The sequence below is a fragment of the Crocuta crocuta genome, unplaced genomic scaffold, assembly GCF_008692635.1.
Source record: "Crocuta crocuta isolate KB4526 unplaced genomic scaffold, BGI_CrCroc_1.0 scaffold180, whole genome shotgun sequence".
NCBI classification, from domain to species: Eukaryota; Metazoa; Chordata; class Mammalia; order Carnivora; family Hyaenidae; genus Crocuta; species Crocuta crocuta.
In genome coordinates, this window is record NW_027527549.1 from 2,656,580 (window position 1) to 2,684,366 (window position 27,787).

A 27,787-nucleotide genomic window follows, 5' to 3' on the forward strand; every position below is an offset into this window, starting at 1 on the left:
GGGCAATTATTTTTAATAATTTATTGTCAAGTTGGTTTTCATATAACACTCAGTGCTCCTCCCCACAAGTGCCCTCCTCCACTGGGGGGCAATTTTTAAGAGGACAGAGGGGTGTTCCAGAAGTCTGTGGCTTGGAGGAAAATAGAGGGGGGAAAAAACCCAGAAACTTTCCACCTTGGAGCTCTCTTTCCCCCAGCCCTGAGGAGCTTCAGGATGAATCCAGGTCTGAGGGAAGAGCAGCATTCTGTGTCCTTGAGATCGATCAAGAGAACACCCAGACACTGACAGGTTTGAGAAATCCTGGTCTGGACATCAGGCAAAGAAAGGACTGGCAGGGGAGTTCCTCCTTCCTGAAGCTGGTAGAGAAACCCACCCAAGATCCCTCAAGGTAAGTCAGGTTTTCTCCTTTCCTCCTCCAGCTGAAGTTTATTAATTCTGGAAGAGAAGGGAGGCTAGGAGAAATGAACAGCTGACTAAAGAGGTAGCGTCAAAAACCCGGGTTTGTTTTTCTAAACCATGGCTGTTGATGCTGGAATGATGGGCTCCTGGCAAAAAGAAGAAGGCATCTTTCAAAAATCAGGATAACATGTTTGGCAAGAAGCACTGTGATCTAATAAAGAGGACTTCAAAAGGAAATGTCACGAAGGGAGCAGAGAAATGCATGCAGATAAAACTGTAAAGACGCCGTGCTGTGCGTGTTCCACTGGCCCACCCAGATCCACTCTGTGCCTGGGGACCTGACTGTAAACGCTGCAGTGATGCAGAGGCACTGTCTCTGGGATCAAATAACCACATCTTCCTCTTGCCCTTCAGCCCTAGAAGTGGTATGGCCTCACTATGGTTGCCACACCCAGAGTGTTGCAGTATCTTGCCTCGGTTTCCCCAAATCGTGCTCTCTCCTTCGTAAGTGATATCTCATAACTGCTCCTCACCTTGCCCTTTTTGAGGATGCCAGCTTTTCCTTCCATACCTCTGGCAGATCGTTATATATATGGAGGATGGTGGGTGTGAGGTTGAAGAGGGGAGGGGAGAAGAAGATTGCCCACTGAGTTTCATGGCAGAAGAAATTGTCGTCCTGGCATCCTGTGGGTAGAAGCCAGGGATGCTTCTAAATGTACTCTGATGTATGGGACACTCCCCACAAGACAGTTATCTGGCCCCAAATGTCAGCAGTGCCAAGGTTTGAGAAACCCTGGCCCATAGCCTAGCTGCCGGGGTCCAGGTAGAAGCTGGGAACTGTGTGGCTCCTGCCGTGGTAAGAATGTCATCTCTAAAACTAGCTAGACCCGGATTCGAATCCCTGCTCCGTTCCTTACAGGCTGGTGATCTTGCCTCTCCAAGCGTCGGTTTCTTAGCTTTACAAAGGGGAGAATAATAAGACCCATCCCAGAGCCGCTGTGAGGATTAAAAGCAGTGACACAGGGTCTGACATGCAGTTCAAGTTCTCCACAGGCATTCGCTCCAGTTAGGGTAATGATCCTCCTCCAGCACAGAGTATAACTCCATTGAAACCAATTCACGAGGAAGACAGAAGTTTCGCAGAGCTGATAGGTTTCGCGATTAGGGGACAATGGTGGCGTGTTCACTTTGTGAAAATTCGTCGAGCTGTACACTTAGGATTTAAGGTGTATTCTCAACCTCTGTGATAGCCCGATGCAAATCTTACTTAAAAATAATACAAGTCTCATTCTGTCCTCCCAAAACAAAAGAAAAAACTACAACATCTAGTAAGTTCTCAATCCCTCGCTAGTGAATCTCTCAGAGGGTGGAAGACGCGTTGAAAGAATGCGTTACTTTCTGTTCTCTCCTGACCCACGCTGGCAAACTGCAGGGAAAGAGGTGAAGTGGACAGCAGTCTCACCTCCAAGGGGCTCGACAGGAGAGGGAAGAAAGAAAATGTGTGTTGTTCTGACATATACCCTGGATTTTAAGAAAACACAGTTCAGAAAGTTTGAACTAAAAGTAGCTGCGATACCGTAGTCTGAATTTAAAAAAGGGAATGTGGCTTAAGTTCTAAGTCTCAGTTCTACAGTACCACCAACAGGATGGGTGGGTGGCACCCAGGGAAACTGGTCACTGAAGCCACCGAGGGGGCTCTGTGAGGAGTTTGGGTCTTTAAAAGCCCCGCGCAGGGTGAATGAAGAACACCCAGCCAGGGGTAAACCCAAAGAATGTGTCCCCTCTTCTGTACCTAAAGGGCAGAATTAGGGGAGTCTTGGAATCCCACTAATAATTGAAAAGACATTTTAGTTATCTTTGGAGTTGGAAGAAGGACAAGGAAGCTTATGTCCGCAGCTCAGTTTTGGTGTTCCCAGCAGCACAAAGAAGGCAGAACAATTCATTTTGTGCATGTCTTCAGGCTTTTCTATCAAGGAAAACTATCTTCAAATGGTAATGGAGTGTGACCCTGGCCAGGACAGGATTTGAGCACGTAACGGGTTGAATAAACAGTAAGAGTCCACCTTACTCGCTTTTTAAAAAAAATTTTTTTAATGTTCTATTTATTTCAGAGAGAGAGAGAGAGAAAGAAAGAGAGAGAGAGTGTGTGAGCAGGAGAGGATTAGAGGGAGAGGAAGGCACAGAATCCAAAGCAGCTCCAGGCTCTGAGCAGTCAGCACAGAGACCAATGCGGGGCTCGAACCCACGAACTGCGAGATCATGACCTGAGCCAAAGTTGCACACTTAACCGACTGAGGCACCCAGGTGCCCCTCCACCTTACTCGCTTTAACTGGACTCGAATCTGCTGGCTGTGAACCCTCAGGTAAAACCTGAAGCAAGTGGGGCATGAAGGCCTGTGCTGGCTTAAGGAGGACAAATGTGGTGCCCTCTCCTAGAAGTGGGGTACATATTTCAGAAACCAACACCAGCGGGCTTGATGCTAATCCCTGGAGAAACCCTGGGGCTGTCCTAATTAGCAGACCGCTTGGGACTAATTTGGGGAATAAAGGGGTAAAAGTCCCTGGACTCAGCATGATTTTCCGAGGCCGGGTGTTATACTAACAGTCACTGATGTTTACAAAGCGCACACCACGGGCCAAGTTTAAGGACTTCACTCATTCAAGCCTCAAATAATCCTAGGTAGCAAGTCCTACCATTATGCCCATTTTCCAGAAGAACCAAAGGTACGGGGAGGGAGGTCAACTGACTTTCCAGAGGCCACCCAGCTAATTTGTGACAGAGCTGGAGCTCACACAAGGCAAGCTGCCATTAGTGCTTGTATTCTTCCTTTTTATTATGATTTTGGCCAAGCGAGCAATATGGTGCACCCACACATTCTTCAGGACAAAAAAGGGAAATGCAGGCTGCCCCGGGCTGGGTTGAGGCAGTCTTGGAAAACTCAGTCTGGATTCACCTGTTGATGTCCCTTCAGGCTCCCCAGGGAGCCTCATGTGAGTGTTTTCCCTCAAGGAAAACGAATGTTTCTCTAGCACTTCCCAGTAGTTCTAAAATCAAGACTACATCCCTTGGGCTCAAAAGAGGTGGCTTGGGTGTTGGGGAGACACCAAGAGAGCATTTTGCCCTGGAAAATGCCAGCATCCCCAGCACCCCTTCTGATTTCCATAGCAAAGTTCTAGCACAAAGTTCCAGCGAATCACAGTGAAGATTTATAGTACCCGGGGTTTTACCAGGTGATTGCCCACGTATTTGAGCACATCTGTTAGCATTTTCTGGTGCCAGGACATGATGAAGACCTGCTTATTCATAAGACTGTTGCCAGGGGACCTAAGTGTTTTAATCAGTTCTTGAAATAGTCCTTTGCCTCACAGCCGAAAAGCAAGTATGTTCCTGTTTCTCTTTTACATGCAGTCTCAGGCTGTTGCTGGAGGAGCACAATGTATGGACAGCCTCCTCCTGGAAACTCCTGTTCACTAGCTTGGTGGGATTAGGGGTGATTTTTTTTTTATCCTTCCGAAGATGTTCTTTAATGTTGACATAAAAGTCTTCAAAAAATAAACATTTTTGAAAAGGTTACACAAAGGTCTTTTCCAGGAGGAAAAGCAAAACATTTTTGGAGAGTTCTCAGTTGTAGGGACATGGAAATAAACAAATGGGTCAACAACTGCCAATCTGACAAACAATTTAAACCTACTAGGAGAGGGCCAGATAGTTATGTTCTGTAAATAATCAAGCATATAAAAGTTGTTCTGTAGATAAAACTTACAGTTAATTAAATACTGCATATTTTTTTTCATCCAGATATTCTAGTGTCCATCAGATAGGCTTCAAAACAAAACAAAACAAAACAAACAAACAAAAAACATGGCTCAAAGTACAGTCCAAAGCCATTGTCCCTGTTAGCATAATATGCCTGCAGGAGGTGTTACTATCTTTCTGACCAGGCCATCAGACTTGACCCGATTGGTGGCTCATTTTTGCAGGACTGTGAGTGACTAGGGTTAATCTGATAAGCTGATCTCAGTTAGGGTGACTGTGGCTAGTAATGCCACATCACTCACGCTTCCCAGATGTCTAGCTTTGTTCATGTCATGATGTTTGAATCCAAAGGAATTTGTGAATTTCAGATCGCTGGAAAGTTCAAGTAACTGGATCTGGCTCAGGAGCTACTTGGACTTGTAGGTTAGGCAACTCTTAACTCCAGCTCAAGGATTTCTTATGCGTTAGTGATGGGGAACACAGAAATGGGGTTTTGACAGCTTTGGAGTCTGTGGTTAGCTAAAAATTAGCACAACCTCTCCCCAAGATATCCACATAAAATTTCTGGAATCTGTCAAGTGTCCTTCTAAATGACGAAAGCTGTGCATAAGCTATGGCTCTTGATTTCAAGTTAAAGAGCTGATGCTGGTACATCCACATGGGCCTTCAGTGCAGTCACAGGTAACCTTGTAAGAGTAAGGTAGAGGGAGTTTTGGGAGGCACACACGGGGAAGGTGATGTGAAGATGGAGCAGAGTTAAGGAACATGGGGAGCCACTGGAAACTGAGCAGGCAAAGAATGGGCTCCCTCCTACAGGCCCGAGAAGGAGTGTGACCTGCTGACATGGTGGCCTTCAGAGGCCTTCATGGCCTTCAGAGCTATGAAAGACCCCGTTTCTATCAGTTAGCCACCAAGTTTGTGGTAGTTACCCCAGACATGGACACTAATACAGGGTCTGCTACGCTTGGGTTCAGATTCTGAGTCCAACGTAACTCTGTGTCCTCTTAGACATAGTTTGTTCTGAACCTATGTTTCCTTGATATACAAAACAAGACCAGATTGTGGGGTATCCAGTACACAGTGGTCAGCACCCAGTGATACTGTGTGAATGTTGATTTTTGTGGATAAAAGCAACTTTGCACTTAAAGCTGACATCAGTATGTCCACAAAGACATAGGATCTCATAGGGTCTCAGCTTAGCAGAGATGTTCTGTGAGCACATATGAAGAAAGCATGTGTGCTGGTGGGTGTGAGGGAATGGGCATGTAAGTGAGTGGTGGGCCAGTTAGGAGTTGGGGAGGTGACAGAATCAAAGGGGGATGATTGTGTTGGAGGTCAGCAAAGGGATCACAGGATTCTTGTATGATTAGAAAGCAGATGGATGAAGGCCCTTAGAATTTAATGGGAAAATCCCCTGGTTTCTTCTTGAAGGGCTTAGCTTTTTATATCCACATCCATATTTTAAACCTCATAACTGAAATCTAAGTACACTCTTCATTTGTAGCTTGTCAGCTGAGGGAAAATTACAGAATGGGTCACAGCAGCGGGAAGATTACGGGTTGCATCTGATAAATGGCTATTTATATGTACTGAGCCGGCTCTGGGGTATTCTCAGGGTATAATTTCATAGCAGAGTTAACATCATCACATAAAATATGACAACAGGTTTTACACCGCCGATCTGAAATGAAATTGCAGACTTCTATAATGAGCGAGTGAGGCCCAGAGGCAGAATGCATTGAGCTTCACCAATACCTGTCACCTCCAGTCATAAGGCCTTTGAGTGGAGAGAGGACAAATGGGCAGAGGTGACAGGACATTCCTGATTTTCTCATGCCACCTTGCACGCCACGTTAGGAGGAAGGGCTTCCCGCCTCTGCATCACCGAGACCGTTGTCTTCATTCCATGGACACGCTCCCTAAAGCACTGGGTGTAAATCATAACCCTGTCCCTCCCATCGACTCACAGCATCATCGCAGGCATGATGGCCCCTTCGCTTCTATTGATCTTCAATTGGCAAGGATTCTGAACTCCCCCTCACTGTATGCCCTCAGCCCGGTGCTTAATGATTTATGAAAAGTCTAAATGCCCCCAGAGGTGGTCCACACTTGAAGGAGCTACCAGAGTAAATATTTTAAGTGGATCCTTTTGGAAATGAACATAATCACAGCAGTGTTCATCTCCATGGTCGGCTGGGATTTTGCTCCAATTGTGGCAGGGAGGGGCTGTCCACACAGCGTTGGGGGGAGCACACCTGTACTCTCCAAGCCAATTTTCCTCCGTGAGTCAGTCGGGTCTCACTTTAAGTGAAAGCAAAACTTATTCTGTTTACAGCCTAGAGATGCCTGGATTTCCATGTAGTAAGTGCCGTGGCTTCGAAGAACTCTGCCTGGAGTCTGGGCACCGTTGAGAGACAGAAACGTGTATTGGGGTGTTACATTCAATAATGAAGTTATCACTCAGTCTTTTACATCCATGGTTTTCTTTCTTACAGCCACCCAGTGCCACCCATCTCTCCCCTTTGGGCCGTCGCAGACATGAAGAACCTTTATCGTATTTACAGAACACATTTGAATATAAATTCCCAATCCCACCCCAAATAAAAGGCCAGCTGAAACTGCACACAGGGAGGGTTAAGCGACCACAGGATTAGCTGAAACTCTGCCTCTGTTGCTCCAGGCAAGATGGTGCTTGGACCTCAGCTGTTCCCATCACAGCATCTGCTCGTGGTTTCAAGTTACTTGTCAGCACCAATCATGAGTGAAAGAAATTCTTAAAATTTCCAATCAAACACCATTTCCCTAAGTCCTTACCCACCTCTGACTACCATTAATATCACGAGTAACACCATTCTTTCCCCTAGTCCGAGGCAGGCCTGCAGACACAGAAAGCCCTAGGATAGATTAAATTAATTAGAATTGGAGGCAATTTGGGGATGAAAACCAGACTCATGGAAATCTCAAAAGTTATATTTTCACATTATGCAGTTTCAAAGACCAAATTGTCCTTCTGTTGTTAGAGATTATGATATACAGTAGGCACTCCATACATTTTTATTTTAAAAATCACTGAGTAGGGACACCTGGGTGGCTCACTTGGTTAAGCATCCAACTTTTGACTTCAGCTCAGGTCATGAACTCACAGTTTGTGAGTTCAAGTCCTGCGTCAGGCTCTGCACTGACTGTACAGAACCTGCTTGGGATTCTTTATCCTTTTCTCTCTGTTCTCTTCCACTTGTGCTCTCTCTCTCTCTCTCTCTCTCTCTCTCTCTCTCCCTCTCTTCCTTCCTCCTTCCCTCCCTTCCTTTCTCAAAATAAATAAAAACTTGAAAAAATTACAGAGCAGAATTCACATTTTGGCATGCTGTGTGTAAATGTTTACACTGCATGGATTTTCACAACCCGCATTATAGCCGGGATGGAGACAGGGTGGAATATACCAAAGCTTGCTACCTCCTGCTACCTTTTTTTGTTAGACCCTCTTTCCACTTACAGTCCCTGGAAACCACAGATCCGTTCTCTGCTCCAACACTGTGTTTTTCCAGCATGTCTTATAAATGCAATCCTAGCATACGTTGCCTTTTGATACTGAGATCTTTCACTTAGTGTAATGCATTTGAGTTCACCTCTTTTACTGTGTGTGTTCATAGCTCATTCATTTTTGTTGTGGACTCGCGCAGCCTATGGTGTGGATGGATTAGGGTGTGTTTATCCAGCCACCCACTGAAATTCTAGTTGTTTCTGTTTGTTTGTTTGTTTGTTTGTTTTTTTGATGATTCTGAATAATGCTGCTGTCATCATTTGTGTATGTTTTTGGGTTTTTTTTTGGGGGGGGTTGAACGTAAGTTCTCATGGCTTGAGGATAATTGTCTGCAAGTGGAATTGCTGGATTATATGGTAAATATGTATTTAACTTGATGAGAAACTCCCCAGCCATTTTGCAGAGTGCCTGTGCCACCTTACACTACCACCGGCACTGTGTGGGAGACGCTGTTGATTTGCATCCTCACTGACAGAATTGCCATTTAATCAGCGTGTCACTAATAAATTATATTGAAGCATCTTTTCATCCATGTTATTAATCATATTAATCTGAAGCACTTTATTTGCCATCCATAGATCTTCTTTGGTGAAGTGTATGTCAATTTTTGGCCCATTTTAAACTATGTTCTTTGTTTCTGGTCATTGAATCTTGGGTTCTTTATGTATCCTGGATACAAGTCCTTTGTCTTAAAGGTGATCACAAATACTTTCTTCCAGCTTAGGACCTGTCTTTTGTAGGATGTTAACAATGTCGTGGCAGAGTAAGTCTCCTCTATTCTGTGAAGCCAAGTTTAACCATGTTTTCTTGATGGACAATCCTTATTTCTTGTTTCTGAGAACTCTTGTCTAACCCAAAGTCAAAGTGTTTTTCTAGGTTTTCTTCCATGACTTCAAATTAACTTTATATTTAGTCCTAATTTAACTCATGCGTTTAAAATTAAAACTAATTCTATATTCAGTTCTGTGATCCATTTTGAGTTAAGCTTTGTGTGTTCTATGAGGTAGAGTTCTTTTCCATTCTGCTGCTCAGTCTTGCCAGTGAATTTTTTCCATTCTAAAACTTCTAGTTAGTTCCTTGTGATAGCTATTGTCCTTACTGAAAACTTCTGGGTTTTTCCGTTTCTATAAAAAATATTTACCTTTACTTCTTGAAGCATGATTTATAATAAGTATTTCAGGGCCTTTGTCTAACAATTTCAATGTCTTCTCAATGTTTGCTTGTGTTGACTGCCTTTCCCTTGAGAGTTATCTATGCCTCCCTGTTCTTCTATATATGAAGCCATTTTGGTTGCATCTTAGATACTTTGATTATTATGTCATGAAACTCTGAGTCCTATTTAAATCTAGAAAGTTTATACTTGTTTTTTTGTTTTTTGTTTTTTTAACCAGGCAGGCACCCTGGTTAGGTTCATATGGCACAACCTGCTCTACTTTCCCTGGTCTGTTATTCCAATGTCCATTTTGTTTTGAAAACATTTACAAGCCCTCTTCTGACCCACTCAGCCTCTCTACCACTCAGCCATGACTCTGAAACCTGGGCCATGGTGTGCCCTACAGTTCGGGTTCAAAGTCTTCACTGGGCTGATTCTCTCGGCTGGTTTACACATGCTCAGTTCAAGCACGAGCCAGGAACTTTACAGTCAGCTTTAATGGAGACCTATCGCTAGCTCCTCCCTCACGACTCCCGGCCCCACTCTGCATCCCCTGTCTCCCAGGGTCTTCCTAGTGTTCTGGTTGGAAAGCTGGGGCTGTAGCTTGCCCATAGGGTCAGCTGTGGTGGAAAGAAGGAGTTCTGCCTCTTCGCTAGGACTTGGCTGGTCTAGGGCAGGGAGGGTCAACAGGACTCTGCCCTGCAGTGACCATTTCAGCTACCAGTGGGAATGGAGCAGCAGGTAACCAGTGTTTGCTGGTGTTTGCCTGGGGTAGGGTTTGGTCCTGCCCAGTCCTCCCTCTCCAGATACTCTGGCTTTCCCTGGGGACTCCCCTTTCCCCAGTCAGCATCCATTGGCTGTTCTGGGTTTCAGGCTATTTTGCCATCCAGGTCAGGGTATATAAGAGGCAAAAGAGGACCCGTCCCCCACAGAAAACAGACCTCAAAATAACCACCTCAGAAATCACTACTGTGTCCTCTTCTTGAGTCCAGTGATCCTTGCTCACTCTGCCTGCTCTCATCCACCTGTCAGGGCCTTCTGAAAGTTCAGTGATGTGCTTTTGTCTAGGGTTTGTAGTTGTGGTTAATAGGAGAGGTGAAGTTGACTGTGCTTACTTGATCATGCTTGGATCCAAAGACAGTGAATATAAATTTTTCTGAATTAATGGAAAAAAGGAAAAAACTATGTCTCATTTTTAGGAACTGCCTCTTTTCTCTTCCCAGATCTAGGTACATGTAAAAATGTCAGCCTTTCTTCTTGTCTCTTAAGGAGTAAAACAAAAAAAAAATGCTTTATAATTAATTTAGGCTCCAGAGAGATTAATTTTGGTTTTTATTTTTTTAATGTTTTATTTATTTCTGAGAGAGAGAGAGAGAGCATGAGCAGGTGAGGGTCAGAGACAGAAGGAGACACAGAATGTGAAACAGACTCCAGGCTCTGAGCTAGCTGTCAGCACAGAGCCTGACGTGGGGCTCGAACCCACGAACCGCGAGATCATGACCTGAGCCGAAGTCGGACGCTTAACCGACTGAGCCACCCAGGTGCCCCTGAAGTTTGGTTTTTATGTAAATGATTAATACTACGTGACCACCAACGCCGCCGCTCTTACCACTTGGCTGATGTAGACTGGCCTGGCGTGCTAGCCTGGGCTCACATGCTCTCTAGCTGTGTGCCTCGGGGAACATTGGAGGGTTCCATCCATAAAACGAGCAGCTAAGACTAGAAGGTCTTTGAGTTCTCTGCCAGCCTTCACTTTCTGACGCCCCAACCGGTGGTAAGTCTGGTGCTCCCACATCCTCCTCCCTCCAGCCCAGGGCACTCTTTTCCTCACGTTGTGCTCATTTCCTCTTGTTCTGACCCAACCCAAGACCTGCGAGGCCTGCCCTCTGTTCCGGTAGTGGATACCCACCAGCACGTGTCCACCATGCAATCCTTGATTCTCTCTTCCTTGAACTGCACGCTCTGGCCCTTCTTCTGTGAGGAAATCTTGACCTAATTTTCCTCACAGCCTTAGTAATGACAAAAGAGGGTTTAGCCTAAACAGTCCTGTGCAATCATACCCCCAACTCATAGATCAAGACTGCCATGAAGTTGACTGTCAAAGACCATGCTCTTGGAGCTTTACACTTACAGAACTTTGGAGAACACTTTGGTTGATTTCTCCTGACACACTTGCCAGAGAACAGTCTGGAATCAATAGAGCAATCAATAAGTTCCCCGGGGTTGCTAAGCCACTCGGCCAGACATCATTCTTCTTATTGGCCCTGACCACAGGTTCTCAACCATGGGGTTCCAGCACATTGGTGTTTTGGAGCCAGTTTTGTTTTTTCTGGCTGGTTACTTGTTACTATTCACATTTTAAAGATTCATGTGTATGAAAGGTTTCATTTTTATAGTAGTTGTCCTCTCTCTGTGGTTTTGCTTCCCACAGTTTGTTATCCGCAGTGAACTGTGCTCTAGAAACAGATGATCCTCCTCCTGATATATTGTCAGAAGGTCAATAGTAGCCTAACATTACGTCACAATGCCTACATCATTCACCTCGCATCGTCACAAGAAGGGTGAGTCCAGTACAAGAAGATATTTCAAGAGAGATTGAGAAAAACCACAGTCATATGTCTTCTGTTATTGTATATTAAAATTGTTCTGTTTTATTAGTTATTGTTACTGTTAATGCACCTAAGTATAACTTTTATCCTAGATATGTATATCTGGGAAAAGACATAGCACACATAGGGTTCGGTACAATGCACCGTTTCAAGCATCCACTAAGGATCTTGGAACACATGCCCCACAAGTAAGGGAGGGCTCCTTATTTTGTAAACGGGTATTTATGATCATGCATAAACCCAAGCTGTCTACACCAGCCTGAAAGAGTATTTCACTGAATATTGGCCTGACAGGTCAGAACTCAGATTTGTTTGAAAATCCAATGATTCCATGATCAGTAACTTTTAGAAATATTGGGCTGAGCAATGTTGATCTTTACTTTAGGAGTCGACCGTGGTATAGTTCCTGTGTTTTAAGACTCTCCAGCGTGCTTGGTAGTATAGAACTACTTCAAAAATTTATTTGAACACAATACTTTTTGAAAAAGACCCCGTGAAGGATCTGTGTTCCCAGGAACTTGCTAGCGAATGGTGGTCTTCGCCATCCCTTCTTCCCATTAGCAGGAGACAGCAGGGGACCCTAACTCCAGATTTAAGTTAGTGGAGATCACTGCTGCTTTTTCATGTCCGCTACTCCCCTAGGGTCCCCCATCCAAAGATCCACCAAAGGGTCTTTTGTCAAAGGCTTATTTTTGTTGCTGTTGAGATAAAAGACCAAGTTCTTAATATAACCTATGGCACAGCCTTGTCTATACCACTCTCTTCCTCTACCTCCACATTCTGGCCAAACCTTTATTATTATTATTATTAATTATTATTATTATTATTTAGTTTTAAAAACTTATCATACACCCTTCTACTCCAGACCCTTTGCCCCTCTATTACTCTTTGCTTAAAGCCATCTTTTACCCCTAAACTTGATTTGTTCAATCCCTAGTTATTTTTTAGATATCAGCTCCAACCTTATTTTTAGAAAGTCACATCTGAATGTGCTGCCAGCCCCTTCCTTCCCCCTACTCTTCACTCCCCCTCCTTACATGGGGTCCTATTGTTACATGTTTTCATAGAATGATGACCTTTTCCTTCAGAGTACATGCATCAATTTTAATTACAGACTCATTTATGTGTTTATTTGTTTGATGACCATCTTCTCTCCTAAACCCCTGCACTGGCCAGAAAGCTCCATGAAAACAGGGACCATGTTATTAGTCAGTCATTATTATAGATGCAATGTTTGCTGAATGTGAAGAAATGGTGTCTATTGGTTCCTGAGTGGTTACGTCAAAGTCAATAGAAGAACATCACAGGCTTTGGAGCAGTCCACTGGCTCCACTCAGAGAGGCCACATGTCTCACGATGAAGTGGACTGGAGCCCTGTGTCGTGTACATGCTATTGATGATCTTGTGACTGTGCTTGTTGACCTAAAAGCCGATTATTCCCCTGTCTCCTTCAAACACACTTCGGTTCTACTACAGGAGATCTTTCACTTGGCTGTGTTAATAGTGGTGACAAAGAGCATGAAGCAATTGATCCACAGAGCAGAAATGGTGACCCAGGGGACTCTTCCTTCCAGGCCTCTGACGTCACAAAGTACATGGTAGAGGGTGCTGAGAAAACCCACATGGGGGCCTCCGCTAGCAATCTGGGAGTTGGCCCAGGAAAAGTCACCTTAGGAGCACTCTCCAGAAGACACTCTTCATTCTTTGGTCAGTTGATCCCTAGCGTATGTCTCTGTTATTTATCAAAGACTGACCAGGTGCTTCTGGGTGTTAGCAATCTGAACATTAAACAGACCTGGTCCCTAGAGACATGGCAGACTGGTAGAGGAGGGACACATGCAGAGGCTGAACTGCCTTTCTGGCTCCTCCTGGGTATCCCATTAACATATTTCAGCTGGCTCTGCAGATCTTCTGGAAGTATAATAACTAACACTTAGCTGGCACCAGACAGGTCACAGTCCATTGGACTGGTCACAGATACTCTGCTTCTCCTCCCTGCAGGAATGTGGTAGGTGCATAGTCCTTTGCCCACTGGAAGCAGTCACCCACTTCTGCCAATGAAACGTATGACACTTCTGGGAAGAATTTCTGAGACCATTGCACGTAGTGCCTCTCTCCCTTGCCAGAGCAATCGACAGTTCACCTAATAGAGGAAGCTCTGTCTGCTTTGATCTTACAGTGGGGAGATCTAGAATAGAACCTTCACCTGAGAAGTAGAAATCACAGGGGCTCAATGGGCAGTTCTTGATGTTGGTTAAAGAAAGCCGTATAAAGTACCCTAAGTGTTGTCCAGCTGGCTTTATGGATCTGTGTGCAGGGGCTCGGAGATGCTCCGTTCCAAAGCTTGTGCACAGAGTTGCTCGCCTTGTGCTACTTGGCCTTCTGTGCATGGAGAATATAATTTTTTTGTTAAGATGCTAGCAAGACACTGTACCGTAACCTAGTTCATTCGGACATGTACAATTTCCCAGGCTCTGCTTCAAGCATCTTAGCTATAATGAGCCATTTCATTTTTATAACCACACTACAGACAAAGTACTATTATCCCTGCTCTCGAAATGTGGAAATCAAAGCCCACAGAGATTAGAGGACAAACTGAGAATGTGACAGAACTGGGATTCAGACCTAGGGAGTCTGACTTCAGAGTCTGTGTCCTGAACCAGTGGTATCCAGTGCCTCTTGGTAACCCTGTGGCCTATTATTTTTTGCTGTCTCCCTACTCCCTTGGACCTCAAGTCCTAGAGGCTAGGTCTTTACTCCTAGAATTCTGAACCTCAGGCCCTAGTTTGAGAAGATCACCAATTAATCCTTGGAGAAAGCCCACGTACAGCAATGCTATTACCATTTAACTGTTTTCTCTGCTCCTATCAGAGCACCTGGACTTTGAACACACCATCGAAGAGATGCTAAATTGGGACATCCAACTTCCAGATTATCATATTGGGGAGGCCCTGACAAACATATCATTTAACCTGTGGTATGTAGGCAGTGTCTCACCCATCAGCAGCCCAGTCACTAACAATTACAAGAAACACATCAGAGCAGAGCAGAGAAAAGAGGCAATATTTTTGGACTTAGAGTCAAAGAATTAGATTAACGATAATCCCTTTCTCATGAAACACTCTTCATTTTTGATTTATGCATGGCCCTCTTTGTCCCTATGCGTGTTTTCATGTATATATTTACTGACTCATTTTTCTTAAATAACAGAAATAAACCACAGGAGCGCCCCCATACCCCCATCAACATGAGAACAAAACTACCTGCAATGGCTTACGTCACAGTAGCTTCCGAACTCCTCTGGCATCCTGTCCTTCTGTGGCTCCCACCCACCACCCTCATTTCTGTGTGTGTCATTCCCTTGCTTTTCTTTTTTTTTTTTTAACATGTAGTTTTTCTTTCCTTTTTTTTTTTTTTAACTATTCTTTATATTAAAGGATATTCTCCTGAATGCAATCTTCTTGGGTTTATCTCTCCACTCAATAGTATATTGTTAAGCCCTCTGCGGTGGCCATGAGAATGCGGGAGTACCTGACCAAGGGCGCTCTTCTGCGCTCGCTGCTGTGAACATTGTTGAGCTTTGCCAAGACCGCAGCAGGACCAAGCCCGCTCTTCCTGCTGCTCCCGGGGACATCGCTCCCAGCTGGTGACGGAGTGTGGTAGAGACAACGAGGCAGCCCCAGTCCTGGGAGACACGGGGCTCCTCTGACAGCTGACGCTAGCTCAAGGACACCGAGGTGACCTTGCCAAACCGTCTGCAGACCTAGTACAGTCTACATCCTTTCCATCCAATCCTCCTTTCCTCCTCCTTCCCATGGGGTCAGACTTGCATCGCAGTCTGTGACCCCCCAGCCTTCCTCCCATTTTTTCCCACAAGCATTGCTCCTCAGAGGTCAAATACAGCATTCGCACTCTTACATGTCACAGAAGATCTGTTGTTTCCACTGCTGTACGATTATAGGACTACACCAAAGGAATGGATAAATACACTGTCGTATATTCTAATAATTGCAGATTTGGGTTGTTTCCAGATTTTACCATTCTGAAAAATGCTGCTATAAACATCCCTTGTGTGTTTATATGCTCAGTAATTTGGCTTAGATATATATCCAGAAGTTTCTGTCATGGGGTAGGTGCCTGGCTGACATTTAAGATAAGGTCGAACTGCTTTCTAAAGAGTTTATACACATTTACACTCCTACCAGTGAAGTATGGAAGATCCTATGGATTCGTGGCTTTTCTAATACTAGGTTGGAATTCTTCATTTTTGTTTCTTAAACGGGCATAAAATAACCACTGTGGACTTGATTGGCATTTCCCTCAAGCTGAACATCTTTCTATGTTATTTCCTCTTCTGTAAACTATGCCGTTTTGGGAAGTGGGGGGTGGAGATGTTTTCTGACTGAAATGTAGGACTTCTTTCTCTGCTCCTGATAATTATCCTGATAGTTCATATGTTGAAAATGTCTTTTCCCAAAATCCAGTTTGTAAGTTGTCTTTCACATCCTGCAAGTTGTCTGCTGATGAGTAGAATTTCTTCATTTTAATAAAACTTATCAATTTTTAATAGTTGGCGTTTCTATTTAAAACTTTCTCCCTATCCCAAGATTAGAAATAGATTCACCTAGGGCTCAGTTGGTTAAGCATCCGACTCTTGATTTCGGCTCAAGTCATGATCTTGCGGTTTGTGAGTTCGAGCCTCATGTCAGGCTCCGTGCTGGCAGTGCCGGGCCTACGTGGGATTCTCTTTCTTTCCCTCTCTGCCCCTCTCCACCTCTCTCCCAAAATAAGTAAATAAACTTAAAAATATATATACCTTTAAAAAAAGTTTTTTTTGTCATTTAAGTCCTTGAGTTATCAAGAGTTATTTTTCTGTATGGTACAAACTTAGAGCTAATTTTACTTTCCCCTCCACCATATGGATATTCTTTTTCTTCATTAAAGAAAGGTTAATTCGTTACATAGTCTTTTTTCTCCCCTACTGACCTTCCATGTCAGGTCTTTCAAATATCAAAATTCCATATATTCAAGGGTCTGTTTCTGAAGTCTCTATTATATTAGGCAGTATCTCCACTAGAAACACAGAATCTTTTTTTTTTAATTTTTAATGTTTTATTTATTTCTGAGAGAGAGAGAGAGAGAGCATGAGCAGGGGAGGGTCAGAGAGAGAGGGAGATACAGAATCTGAAATAAGTTCCGGGCTCTGAGCTAGTTATCAGCACAGAGCCCGATGCGGGGCTTGAACCTACGAACTGTGAGCTCATGACCAGAGCCGAAGTTGGACGCTTAACTGACTGAGCCACCCAGGCACTCCACAGAATCTTTTTTTTTTTTTAATGTTTATTTATTTTTGAGAGAGAGAGAGAGACAGAGTGTGAGCAGGGGAGGGGCAGAGAGAGAGGGAGACACAGAATCCGAAGCAGGCTCCAGGCTCTGAGCTGTCAGCACAGAGCCTGACGGGGGGCTCAAACTCACGAACTGCTAGATCATGACCTGAGCCGAAGTCGGACTCTTAACTGACTGCGCCACCCAGGCGCCCCTAAAGCGTACACTCTTAACTGTCACCAATTTACAGCAGTCCTCAGTTTTAAGGGGAAGCAACCATAACAAAATAAGCCTCAACCACTGTATGATTTCTCTGCTTTTCCTGCTTTCTCAGTTAGGGCTTCCGCATACGGGTGGGATCTCAGATGCTCAAGCTGACCATCCACAGAAGGTGCGGAAAACCAGGGCTCTGAGAGTGTGGTCAACGGTGTGTTCAATAGATGAACCATCTCATTCTTTACTGGCAACAACATCCACTTCCTCTCTGTGTCCCGGTTATAATCAAGATTCGGTGATTTAAAAGGGGTTAAGGAGAGGGCTAGGACTCCCAGAATCTGACTTCTCCTCAGAAAGAGGGGGGCTGGTTCTGCAGTGGTTACTTTTATGTGGCTTTTATGGGGTCCTGTGTTGGCAGTGACACACACCACTCAGCCTGCTTTGTGATGAGCGAGGCAGTGCTATCAGCTGCGAACCTGATATGCCAACTCCCCAAAATCACACAGCAGAGGAAATAGAAGGTCACACAAGACTTAAATCCTCACATCATAACAAGCCAGCACGCAGTAGATACACAATAATTCCTTAGATTTGCATAACGAAGCCATCTCCCAGTGCCTATGCCGCTGATTTCATCTTCCCCCAGCCTTGGGAGGTAAGCTGGGGTACGTGCCACAGTGCCTACCTTATAATGAAGATGAGACCCAGAGAAAGTGACTTGTCCAGGGTCCCCATGCAGGTGAGAAATTGGAGCTATAGCTCATTCCTTGGAGAGAGGTTTCCAGCCTGGTGTTCTCTCTACCTCTCCATAGACTTCCCTCCACCCTTTTCTTAATGTTTATTTTTTAGAGAGAAAGATGCAGAGTACGAGTGCGTGAGGGCAGAGAGAGAGAAAGAGAGAGAGACAGAATTCAAAGTAGGCTCCAGGCTCTGAGCTATCTGCACAGAGCCCAGTGTGGGGCTCGAACTCACGAACTATGAGATCATGACCTGAAGTTGGACGCTTAACTAACTGAGCCACCCAGGTGCCCGAGACCTTCCCCCTTTAGGTTCTACTTCCCAAAGCTGCCAGGGAAAGGCACGTCCTTGTCACCCCCTTTTCAGATTACCTGCTCTAGAAGAGATGCAGAGAAGCACTGAGCAGCTCAGGCAGCGCTGAGCATCACACTCCCAATAACCACTGGCTAAATTTCTCTTGCTCAGCTTATATTCACATGCCTGTTAAAGATATAGAATTCAATCTGGCTCTTCTTCAAGCCAGAGCTATTTTCACCATATGTTGAAGGGGGACAGTGTGGGGGGGTGCATAGAGAATCCTATAGGAAAGCGGTTACGACCCCATGACCCATTGTTGTCCTTGAATGATCCTAAGTGCATTGGATATATGAGTGAAGAGCCCCTCTTTCCTCCCTCATTGGACCTCCCATACCCATGGTGAGAAACAGACTTCCTTCTGCTTGCCAGTGTAGCGTCAGTTTCCCGGGCGGACTGGAGCCTAGACCAGGGATCCTAGCACGCCCCTGAGGCAGGATTGGTGAGGATGCGTATTTCCTTCCCATGGTTTTCAACGTGTGTATGTGTGTGTTTTGTTTTATTACATAATGAAATCATGGTGTATAAAGTTGCGTATCCTTCCTGATTAACATATTTTGGGCATCTTTGAGGTCTCCAATTTTTTAAAGCTTTTACAATTATGTATTTGCTTTTTTATTATTTTACTGAAATACAGTAGACACACAATGCTACATTAGTGTCAGGTGTACAACACAGTGATTTGACAGTTTGTATCCATTACGCTGCGCTTGCCACAAGTTAGCTGCCATGTGTCACCATACAACACTGTACCTTTTGTCCTGGGATGTATTCATGCCATGACTGGAAGCCCATACCTCCCACTCCCCTTCACCCACTGTTCCTGTCCCTCCACTCCTTTCCCTCTGGTGGCCATCAGTTTGTTCACTGTATTTCTGGGTCTGTTTCTGCTTTTTGTTTGTTTTGTTTCTTCGATTGCACATGTAAGTGAAAGCATGTAGCATTTTCCTTTCTCTGTCTGTTTCTTTCACTTAGCATAATACCCTCTAGATCCATCCATGTTGTCGCACATTACAAGATCTTTCTTTTTTACGGCCGAGTAATGCTCCATTGTGTAAGTATATATATGTATATCTATATATACACACCACATTCTCTTTATTCATTCATCTATCGATTGATACTTGGGCTGCTTCCATATCCTTGGCTATTGTTTATAATAGCCAATAATGCTGCAGTAAACATTGGAGTGCACATGTCTTGTTGAATTAATGTTTCAGTTTTCTTTACGTAAACATCCAGTAGTGAAATTGGTGCATCGTGTGGTATTTCTATTCTTCACTTTTTGAGGAAGCTTCATACTGTTTTCCCCAGTGGCTGTGCTAATTTACATTCCCACCTTCGGGACACAAAGGTTCCTTTTTCTCCACATCCTCACCAATGCTTGTTATTTCTTGTCTTTTTCATTGTAGCCATTCCACTGGGTGAACTTGATATTTCATTGTGGTTTTGATTTGCCTTTCCTTGATGATTAGTGATGCTAAATATCTTTTCTGGTGTCTGTTGGCCATCTGTATTTCTTTGGGAAAATGTCTGTTTAGATTCTCTGCCCATTTTTAGTCAGATTTGCTTTAGGGTTGTTGAGTTGTATAAGTTCTTTATATATTTTGGATATTAATCCCTTATTGGTTATATCATTTGCACATTGCACATATCTTCTCCCATTCAGTAGGATGCCTTTTCATTTTCTTGGTGGTTTCCTTTGCTGTGGAAAAGCTATTTTTTTAATGTAATCTTAATAGTATATTTTTCAAAAACACATATTTATATTTTTTAATATTTATTTTATTTTTGAGAGAGAGAATGAGAGACCGACCAGGAGCTGGAGAGGAGCAGAGAGAGAGGGAGACACAGAATCTGAAGCAGGCTCCAGGCTCTGAGTTGTCAGCACAGAGCCCGACGCAGGGCTTGAACCCACAAACCATGAGATCATGACCTGAGCCGAAGTCAGCACTCAACTGACTGAGCCACTCAGGCGCCCCTCAAAAATGTTTTTAAAACAAACTTTTAAAGCCTGCAAAATATTCCATTATTTTGATACACAACAATTTATTCAGTCAATTACACACTCATTTAGGTATAGTTTTTCATTTTTGTTAAATATCTTTGTGTCTAAACCGTGTTCAACCCTCCTGATTGTTTCAGGGTAGATTCATACATGTGGAATTCTTAAAGGACAAACTATTTGTAAGATTTTTGATACAAGATTGCCTAACTGGTTTCTAGAAAGACTGCACTAATTTATACTCCCTCCACAGCGGGGGAAAATGCTGATCTTACCAGATTTTGAGTGTTGTCATTTTTCAAACACTTTGTTATTTCAATAGACTTAAAAATGGTATCCCAAGGTTATTTTCTTTGTTTGGGTATTCCAGAGGTGAACTTTTGTTTTTCTGAGTTAATCATTTATATTGTCCTTTGCCTACCTTTTTTTTTTTTTATTATTGTAATGACAGTGGTTCTGTTTCCTTCTTTAGTTATTAAGGATATAAATCCTTTTTCTGAAATATTTGTAGCAAACGTTTTCTGCCAGACTGTTGTAAAGCTTTTAAAAATTGTAATGACTTTCTGATGTACTTACGTTTTGTGTTTTTATCAAGGAGTCTATTGTTTTGTTCTTACTCCCTCGATTAGTTATCTGCACAGGAATTCCTTTTCCACCCAGAACTCTGACGAATATTCATCTCGATATTCATTTAAAATGTTCTCCCATCCATCTGGTTTTATTTTGCTATATGGTGTGTAAGGCAATACATTTTCTCTTTGTTTGCAGACAGTCAGATTTTTCAACACATTTGCATAGTTTGAATCTTGATGTTAAATTGAACCAAAAAAGGCAGGGTGGGAGGCAATAGGAAGATTTGTTGCTGGAGGGATTCATAGAGCTGGGGTGCTGGAAATACCGCTGGATTTTGGGTGAACACCAGGAAAGGCAAACAGGAAAAACAAGTATTTGACAGCTGCTGAGAGGGTTCTAGATTGTTCCTCCTTACTTCTTTCTCCCCAAGCATGAGGAGTTTATACCACAGCGAGCTGTCCCAGATTCAAGTGGTCAAAAGTCAGGGCGCGCCCCCAATTGTTTCCCTCCCTCAACTACTGGAAAAAGAGATTCTCCCCGAGCACATTGACAAGGATGCCAGGAGGGGCAGACGTGTAACTCCGTCATGGGTAGATGTAAGCTGAAAGACTTGTCCGATTCAAGCTGTTTGAGTGCCTTCCATGTTCTCCGTAAAGCTCTGTGCACTTACCACTTACCACATCATATTATAATTTTTCCTTACGTGACTTGTTCATCCTTATCCTGCTCTGGGTTTTTTTTTTTTTAATATATGTTTATGCGGTAGAATAACAGTAAAGTGCATAAATCTTAAATGTACCATTCAATGAGTTTTGATAAGTGTAAAAATCCATTGAACTAATACCCCAAGTAAGACATAAAACATTGCCATTATTCTAGATGGCATCACCTGCTCCATCCAGAGGCCACCACTATTCTGATCTCTATCCCCACAGACTAGTTTTGCATGTGTAGGGGATTCATATTAATTCTAAGTATGTGTTCCTCTGTGTCTGATGCCTTTAAGTCTACCCCGCGATATTTGGGGGTTCATTCTTGTTGTGTCAAATGGCCACAGTATGTTTGTTTTTGCTGCTGAGTACATTCCAGAACCATTTGTTGAAGAGCCTGTGCCTCTCCCATTGATCGGTCTTGGCACCCCTGGCAAAGATCATTAGATAGTCATTGTGAGGGTTTCTCTGCCCTGTTGATCTATTTGTCTGTCTTTATACCAATAACTTACTGTCTCAGAAATTGACAAGTTCATACTAACATTTATATGGAAATATAAAAATAGTCTTAAATATCCTATAAAGCTTTACAGTGACACTTAAAATCAGGTTGTGTAAACCCTCCAACTATTTTATTTTTTATCAACTCATCAAAGTCTGCAAAAACCTTCCTGGGAGTTTCACTGGAATTGCCCTTAATCTATAGATCAATTTTGCGAGAACCACTGTCTCTACAATATTGATTCGGCTGCCCTTTAAGTATGGTATATCTCTCCCCATTTATTAGTCTATCTTAATTTCTCTCAATAGTATTTTATAGTTTTTTTAAATGTTTACTTATTTTGAGAGAGAGACAGAGACAGAGAGTGAGTGAGTGGAGGAGGGGTGGGCAGAGAGAGAATCCCAAGCAGGCTCTGCACTGTCCGCACAGAGTATAATGTGGAGCTCGAACTCATGAACAATGAGATCGTGACCTGAACCAAAATCAAGAGTCGGATGTTTAACCGACTGAGCCCCCCAGGAACCCCAATATTTTATAGCGTTAAGTGGACCGGTCTCACCCATCTTTTTAAAAAGTGATCTGCAAGTATTTCATGATATTGATTCTGTTGTAAATGCTAGTGACCTTAAAATTTCCTTTTCCAATTGTTTATTGGTAATACATAGAAATATATTTAAATTTTATATATTGACGTTATATCCTTAAACCCTGCTGAATTAGTAGTGTTCTGTCTCTCTGTCAAAAATAAATAAACATAAAATTTTTTTTGAAAAATAAAAATAAATAAACATTTTAAAAAGTGTTTAAAAAAGATCTGTAGGATTTGAGGGACTACCCTTCCTTTCATTCTTCATATTGGTCATTCGCATTTTCTCTTTATTTCTTCCTTGTTCAACCTAACTAGGGATTTATCAATTTTATTGATCTATTCAAAAAATCATTTTTTTGCTGTTTACTTCCTCCATTGTTTCTATTTCATGTTCCATTTTCTATTTCATGGATTTTTACTCTTTCTTATTTCCTTTTTTTTTTTCCTGTTTACTTTGAGGTTAACTAATCATTCCTTCATTAGCTCTGAAGAAGGAAGCTTAGGGAGCATCCAGGTAGCTCAGTCTGTTGAGTGTCCAACTCGATTAATCTCAGGGTCATGAACTCAAGCCCTGCAGTGGGCTCTGTGCTGGGCAAAACGCCTACTTAAAAAAAAATGCATGTATATTTTCCTTAAGATTTTTTTCTCTAAGGGAGTGTTGTTCACTTTCTAAATATCCTAATATTTCTGTGATCTCTTTTTGTTACTGGTTAAATTCCAGCATGGCCAAAAAATATCCTCTGTATGATTTTTATGTTATCCACATTTTTCTTGGTATTCTTGTGGGAATAAGATGTGCTGCAGATGGGGCGCCTGGGTGGCTTAGTTGGTTAAGCGTCCGACTTTTGCTTAGGGCATGATCTCATGGTTCGTGGGTTCGAGCCCCGTGTTGGGCTCTGTGCTGACTGCCAGCTCAGAGCCTGGAGCCTGTTTCAGTCTGCGACTCCCTCTCTCTCTTACCCTCCCCTGCTCACGCTGTCTCTTTCTCTGTCTCCTAGAAATAAATAAAACATTTTTAAAAATGTGCTGCAATCTTTTTTTAGACATTTTATTTTATTTTATTTTATTTATTATTTTTACAAATAGTTTATTGTCAAGTTCGTTTCCATATAACACCCAATGTTCATCCCAACAAGTGCCCTCCTCCATGCCCATCTCCCCCCTCCCTCCCCACACCCATCAGTCCTCAGTTTGTTCTCAGCATTGAAGAGTCTCTCATGGTTTGCCTCTCTCTCTCTCTCCCCCACCATTTTCTCCCTTCTTCTCCCCCATGGTCCTCCATTAAGTTCCTCCTAATCCTCCTATACGTGCAAACATATGGCATCTGTCACTCTCTGCCTGACTTATTTCGCTCAGCATTAACACCCTCAAGGTCCATCCATGTTGCTACACATGGCCAGATTTCATTCTTTCTCATTGCCATGTAATATTCCATCGTATAGATAAACCCCATCTTCTCGATCCATTCGTCAGTTGATGGACACTTAGGCTCTTTCGATGTTTTGGCTATTGTTGAGAGTGCTGCTATGAACATTGGGGTACATGTGCTCCTATGCATCATGTGCTGCAATCTTTTACATGCTAACCTGAAACAGAATTCTTCCCCTCTTAACTAAGTTTCTGGAAGGTGGACCTTAGTGTTTATGTGTGGTAGTGCTTGCCACATAACAGAAGTTCGATAAATATGAGAATTAAGTTATTAGTGAACATTGAAGGTTGGGGAGTGGGGGAGGGTTATGACTCAAATATGGATTTACTGTCAAGTAACTCATGGCATAACATAAATAACACGGCTTCCGTACAGTTCGTAAAAGAACTCTAGGAAGACTGAAGGATGGGTATGAACTCTACCAATCCAAATGTGCTTGAAATTGACCTCAAAATATAGTAATACAGTAATTATCATTTTCATTGTGCTCTGTAGTTGGTAGTTTAGATGACCTTTTCTCATAGAAGGGAAGGCATGATCTAGAATGACCCACATGGTTTCTGGAGATCTCGCTTTTGAGCTCAGAAATTTAGTGGATGTACAAAAGGAGAGTGGTACATAACCACTAGAATTACAAGAATCTATTAAGAAAATGGGTACTAGCAAGAAATGTAAAGTGGGGAAGGCTGCTAGAGGCTGATAATAACAGTTAACATTTACTGAGCATTTGCTTTCTGATAGGAGTAATGATACTACAGTGTATGTTCCCAACAGCTCTATCTTTTTTTTATTTATGTTAGTTTATGGTCAAGTTGGTATCTATATAACACCCAGTGCTCATCCCCATAAGTGCCCTCCTCCATGCCCATCACCCATTTTCCCCTCTCCCCTACCCTCTTCAGCCCTCAGTTTGTTCCCAGTATTTAAGAGTCTCTTCTGGTTTGCCTCCCTCCCTCTCCTTAACTATTTTCCCGTTCCCCTCCTCCATTGTCCTCTGTTAAGTTTCTTCTGTTCCACATATGAGTGAAAACATATGGTGTCTGTCTTTCTCTGCCTGACTTATTTCACTCAGCATAACACTCTTGAATTGCATCGATGTTGCTACAAATGGCCAGATTTTATTCTTTCTCATTGCCATGTAGTATTCCATTGCATAGATGAACCACATCTTCTTGATCCATTCGTCAGTTGATGGACATTTAGGCTCTTTCCATGATTTGGCTATTGTTGAGAGTGCTGCTATGAACGTTGGGGTACATGTGCCCCTATGCATCAGCACCCTGTATCCCAACAACCCTGTCTTATGGTACCCACCTCACAGATGAGGCCAAGACAGAAAATTGATTTGTTCAAGGTCATACAGTTAAAAACTGAAGAAGCTGGGATTTGATCCCAAACACTATGGCCTTTGAGACTTGTGGAAAAGTTCTGAGGACTGCTATTCCCTGGGACTTGTCATAAATGGAAACCTCGACTCTCCAGGTGGGGGTAGGATTTTGCATACATATTTGGTCTGTATCTCCAGAAGTAGAGTCAGAAAGGCATTTTCAGGGTAAAGGGGGTATTGTCAAAAACCAGTGTGTGTAGGAGGGAGTTTGGGGGCAAGGAAGGGAAAGCCAGTCTGTGAGGGGCAAGTCGAAAATTAAAGTTTCAGACAGGCCTAGCACAGCCTGCAAGGGGCAAGGGACCGGTGACAAGAATAGAACCCAATGGGGACAAGAACAAGACAGAAACCAGAAGATAATAGTGGAGGACCGCTATTCAACCCTGAATGGGCCAGGCACTTTTTTAAAAAAAGTTTTTTAACGTTTATTAATTTTTGAGAGACAGAGAGACAGAATGAAAGTAGGGGTGGGGCAGAGAGAGAGGGAGACACAGAATCTGAAGCCGACTCCAGGCTCTTAGCTGTCAGCACAGAGCCCGATGTGGGGCTCGAGCTCATGAACAGTGAGATCATGACCTGAGCCAAAGTCGGATGGTTAGCCAACTGAGTCACCCAGGCGCCCCTGGGCCAGGCACTTTTTTAAAAAAAGTTTTTTAACGTTTATTAATTTTTGAGAGACAGAGAGACAGAATGAGAGTAGGGGTGGGGCAGAGAGAGAGGGAGACACAGAATCTGAAGCCGACTCCAGGCTCTTAGCTGTCAGCACAGAGCCCGATGTGGGGCTCGAGCTCATGAACAGTGAGATCATGACCTGAGCCAAAGTCGGATGGTTAGCCAACTGAGTCACCCAGGCGCCCCTGGGCCAGGCACTTTTAAAGCCATTATATCATGTGATCTTCACAGTCACTCTAAGAGGTAATTACTACTGTGTCTCCCTTACAGATAAGTGCCGGGCACACGTATAGTGTGTCAGCATTTGATGGACTCAGAATTCCAAGGTCTGAAACACTATTTTTCTCCAGCGGTAGTGGGATATTTTGGATCAGAGTCTGAGGGTGAGAGCGGGAGGCAGGGGGCAGTCAGGAACCCAGTGACTGGGACAGATGCCCCTTGTTCCACCAGTGCCATCACAGACTGGCATAGGGTGATCCATCTAGTCCTTTGTTGGGACTGCTAAGAGACACCCAGACTTTTCAAACAAAGTGTTAGCCATGTTTGGCAAGGGACAAAAACATGTCCATTGCTTGATCAGTATTATTATTGGCACTTTGAGCATTTATGTTCTTTTCATATTCCCTATCCAGAAAAGGAGCTTCAAGTTGGAAGGGGAAAGGTTCCCCAGGCAAGAAAGAAGGAACATTCTAAAGGCTCCCTCAAGGTCCCAGTGTCTGGCCAGATAAATTAAATTCTTGTCTGCTTTGAGGGGCTGAGGCTTTGAAGGAAGGGGCTAGAAGCCCAGCCACAGGAAAAATATGGTCTTTTGAAAAAATGGGCAGGCAGTTTGGATAATGTTTGGTCGTACGGGCTGGACAATGTTTCCAGGTGAGAGGCACGAAGTCAGTGCTTTTTCCCAGAGGTACCACATCTCTTTCTGAGAGTTGCTAGACTGGCTTTTGGGTAGTGTGTGAACAGAATGCATTTGCAGCAGCTTTTTCACAGCTAAAGTCCCTGTCCCTGAAGACAGACCAGAGGCATGTGTGGGCAGGAGTGGACAGTAGCGGGATCAGGTGGATGAGGAACTGGTTGAACATAGAGTTCGACTGAGTAGATTGATGACAATCCGGAGAAAGGATCTTTCACACCACAGGTGTCTGGCCTCCGTCTTGCCTTGTTAACTTTTTATTAATGACTTGGATGAAGACGTTGATGGCCTGGTGATAAAAATTTGTGGGTGACACAAAGCTGGAAGAGCCAGCTCATATGTTGGATGGCAAAATTGGGATGTAAAAAAGATCTGACGGACTGAAACAATGGACCAGATCTAATAAGATTATGTTTAATGGGGATAAATGCAAAGTCCTGCACTTGGTTAAAATAAACAAACAACTGAGATGGAATGAGCAGCAGATATGCTTTGATAGTAGCCTACGTGGAAATGATAGAGATGTTTCAGTTGGTTACTGGCTCAAAATGAATCACCAGGGCACTGTAAATTTAGGCTACAGTGGGAAGGGGGTAGAATATAAGGGAGGTGATAACCTTCCTTCCTCCACAGCGATGGCTCTTATTTTCAGTTTGCTCTATGGCAAACATCTTTATATGGATTCTCTCATCCAGTCTCGCTAGCCTTTTAGGGGCCTCTATTACCTCATCTTACAGATAAGGAAACTGAGGCTCAAGGAGACTGATGAACTTGCCCAAAGTCACATACAAGAGGCAGGATATGAACACGGTGTTCTGATCCCACCTTGTGCTGCATCACCCTTCCAGGCTGGCCCTTTGGCTAGAGAGCTGTGCTGGGTTGGTGCATCAGTTCACCTTAAGGAACTGTGACATCTCTACA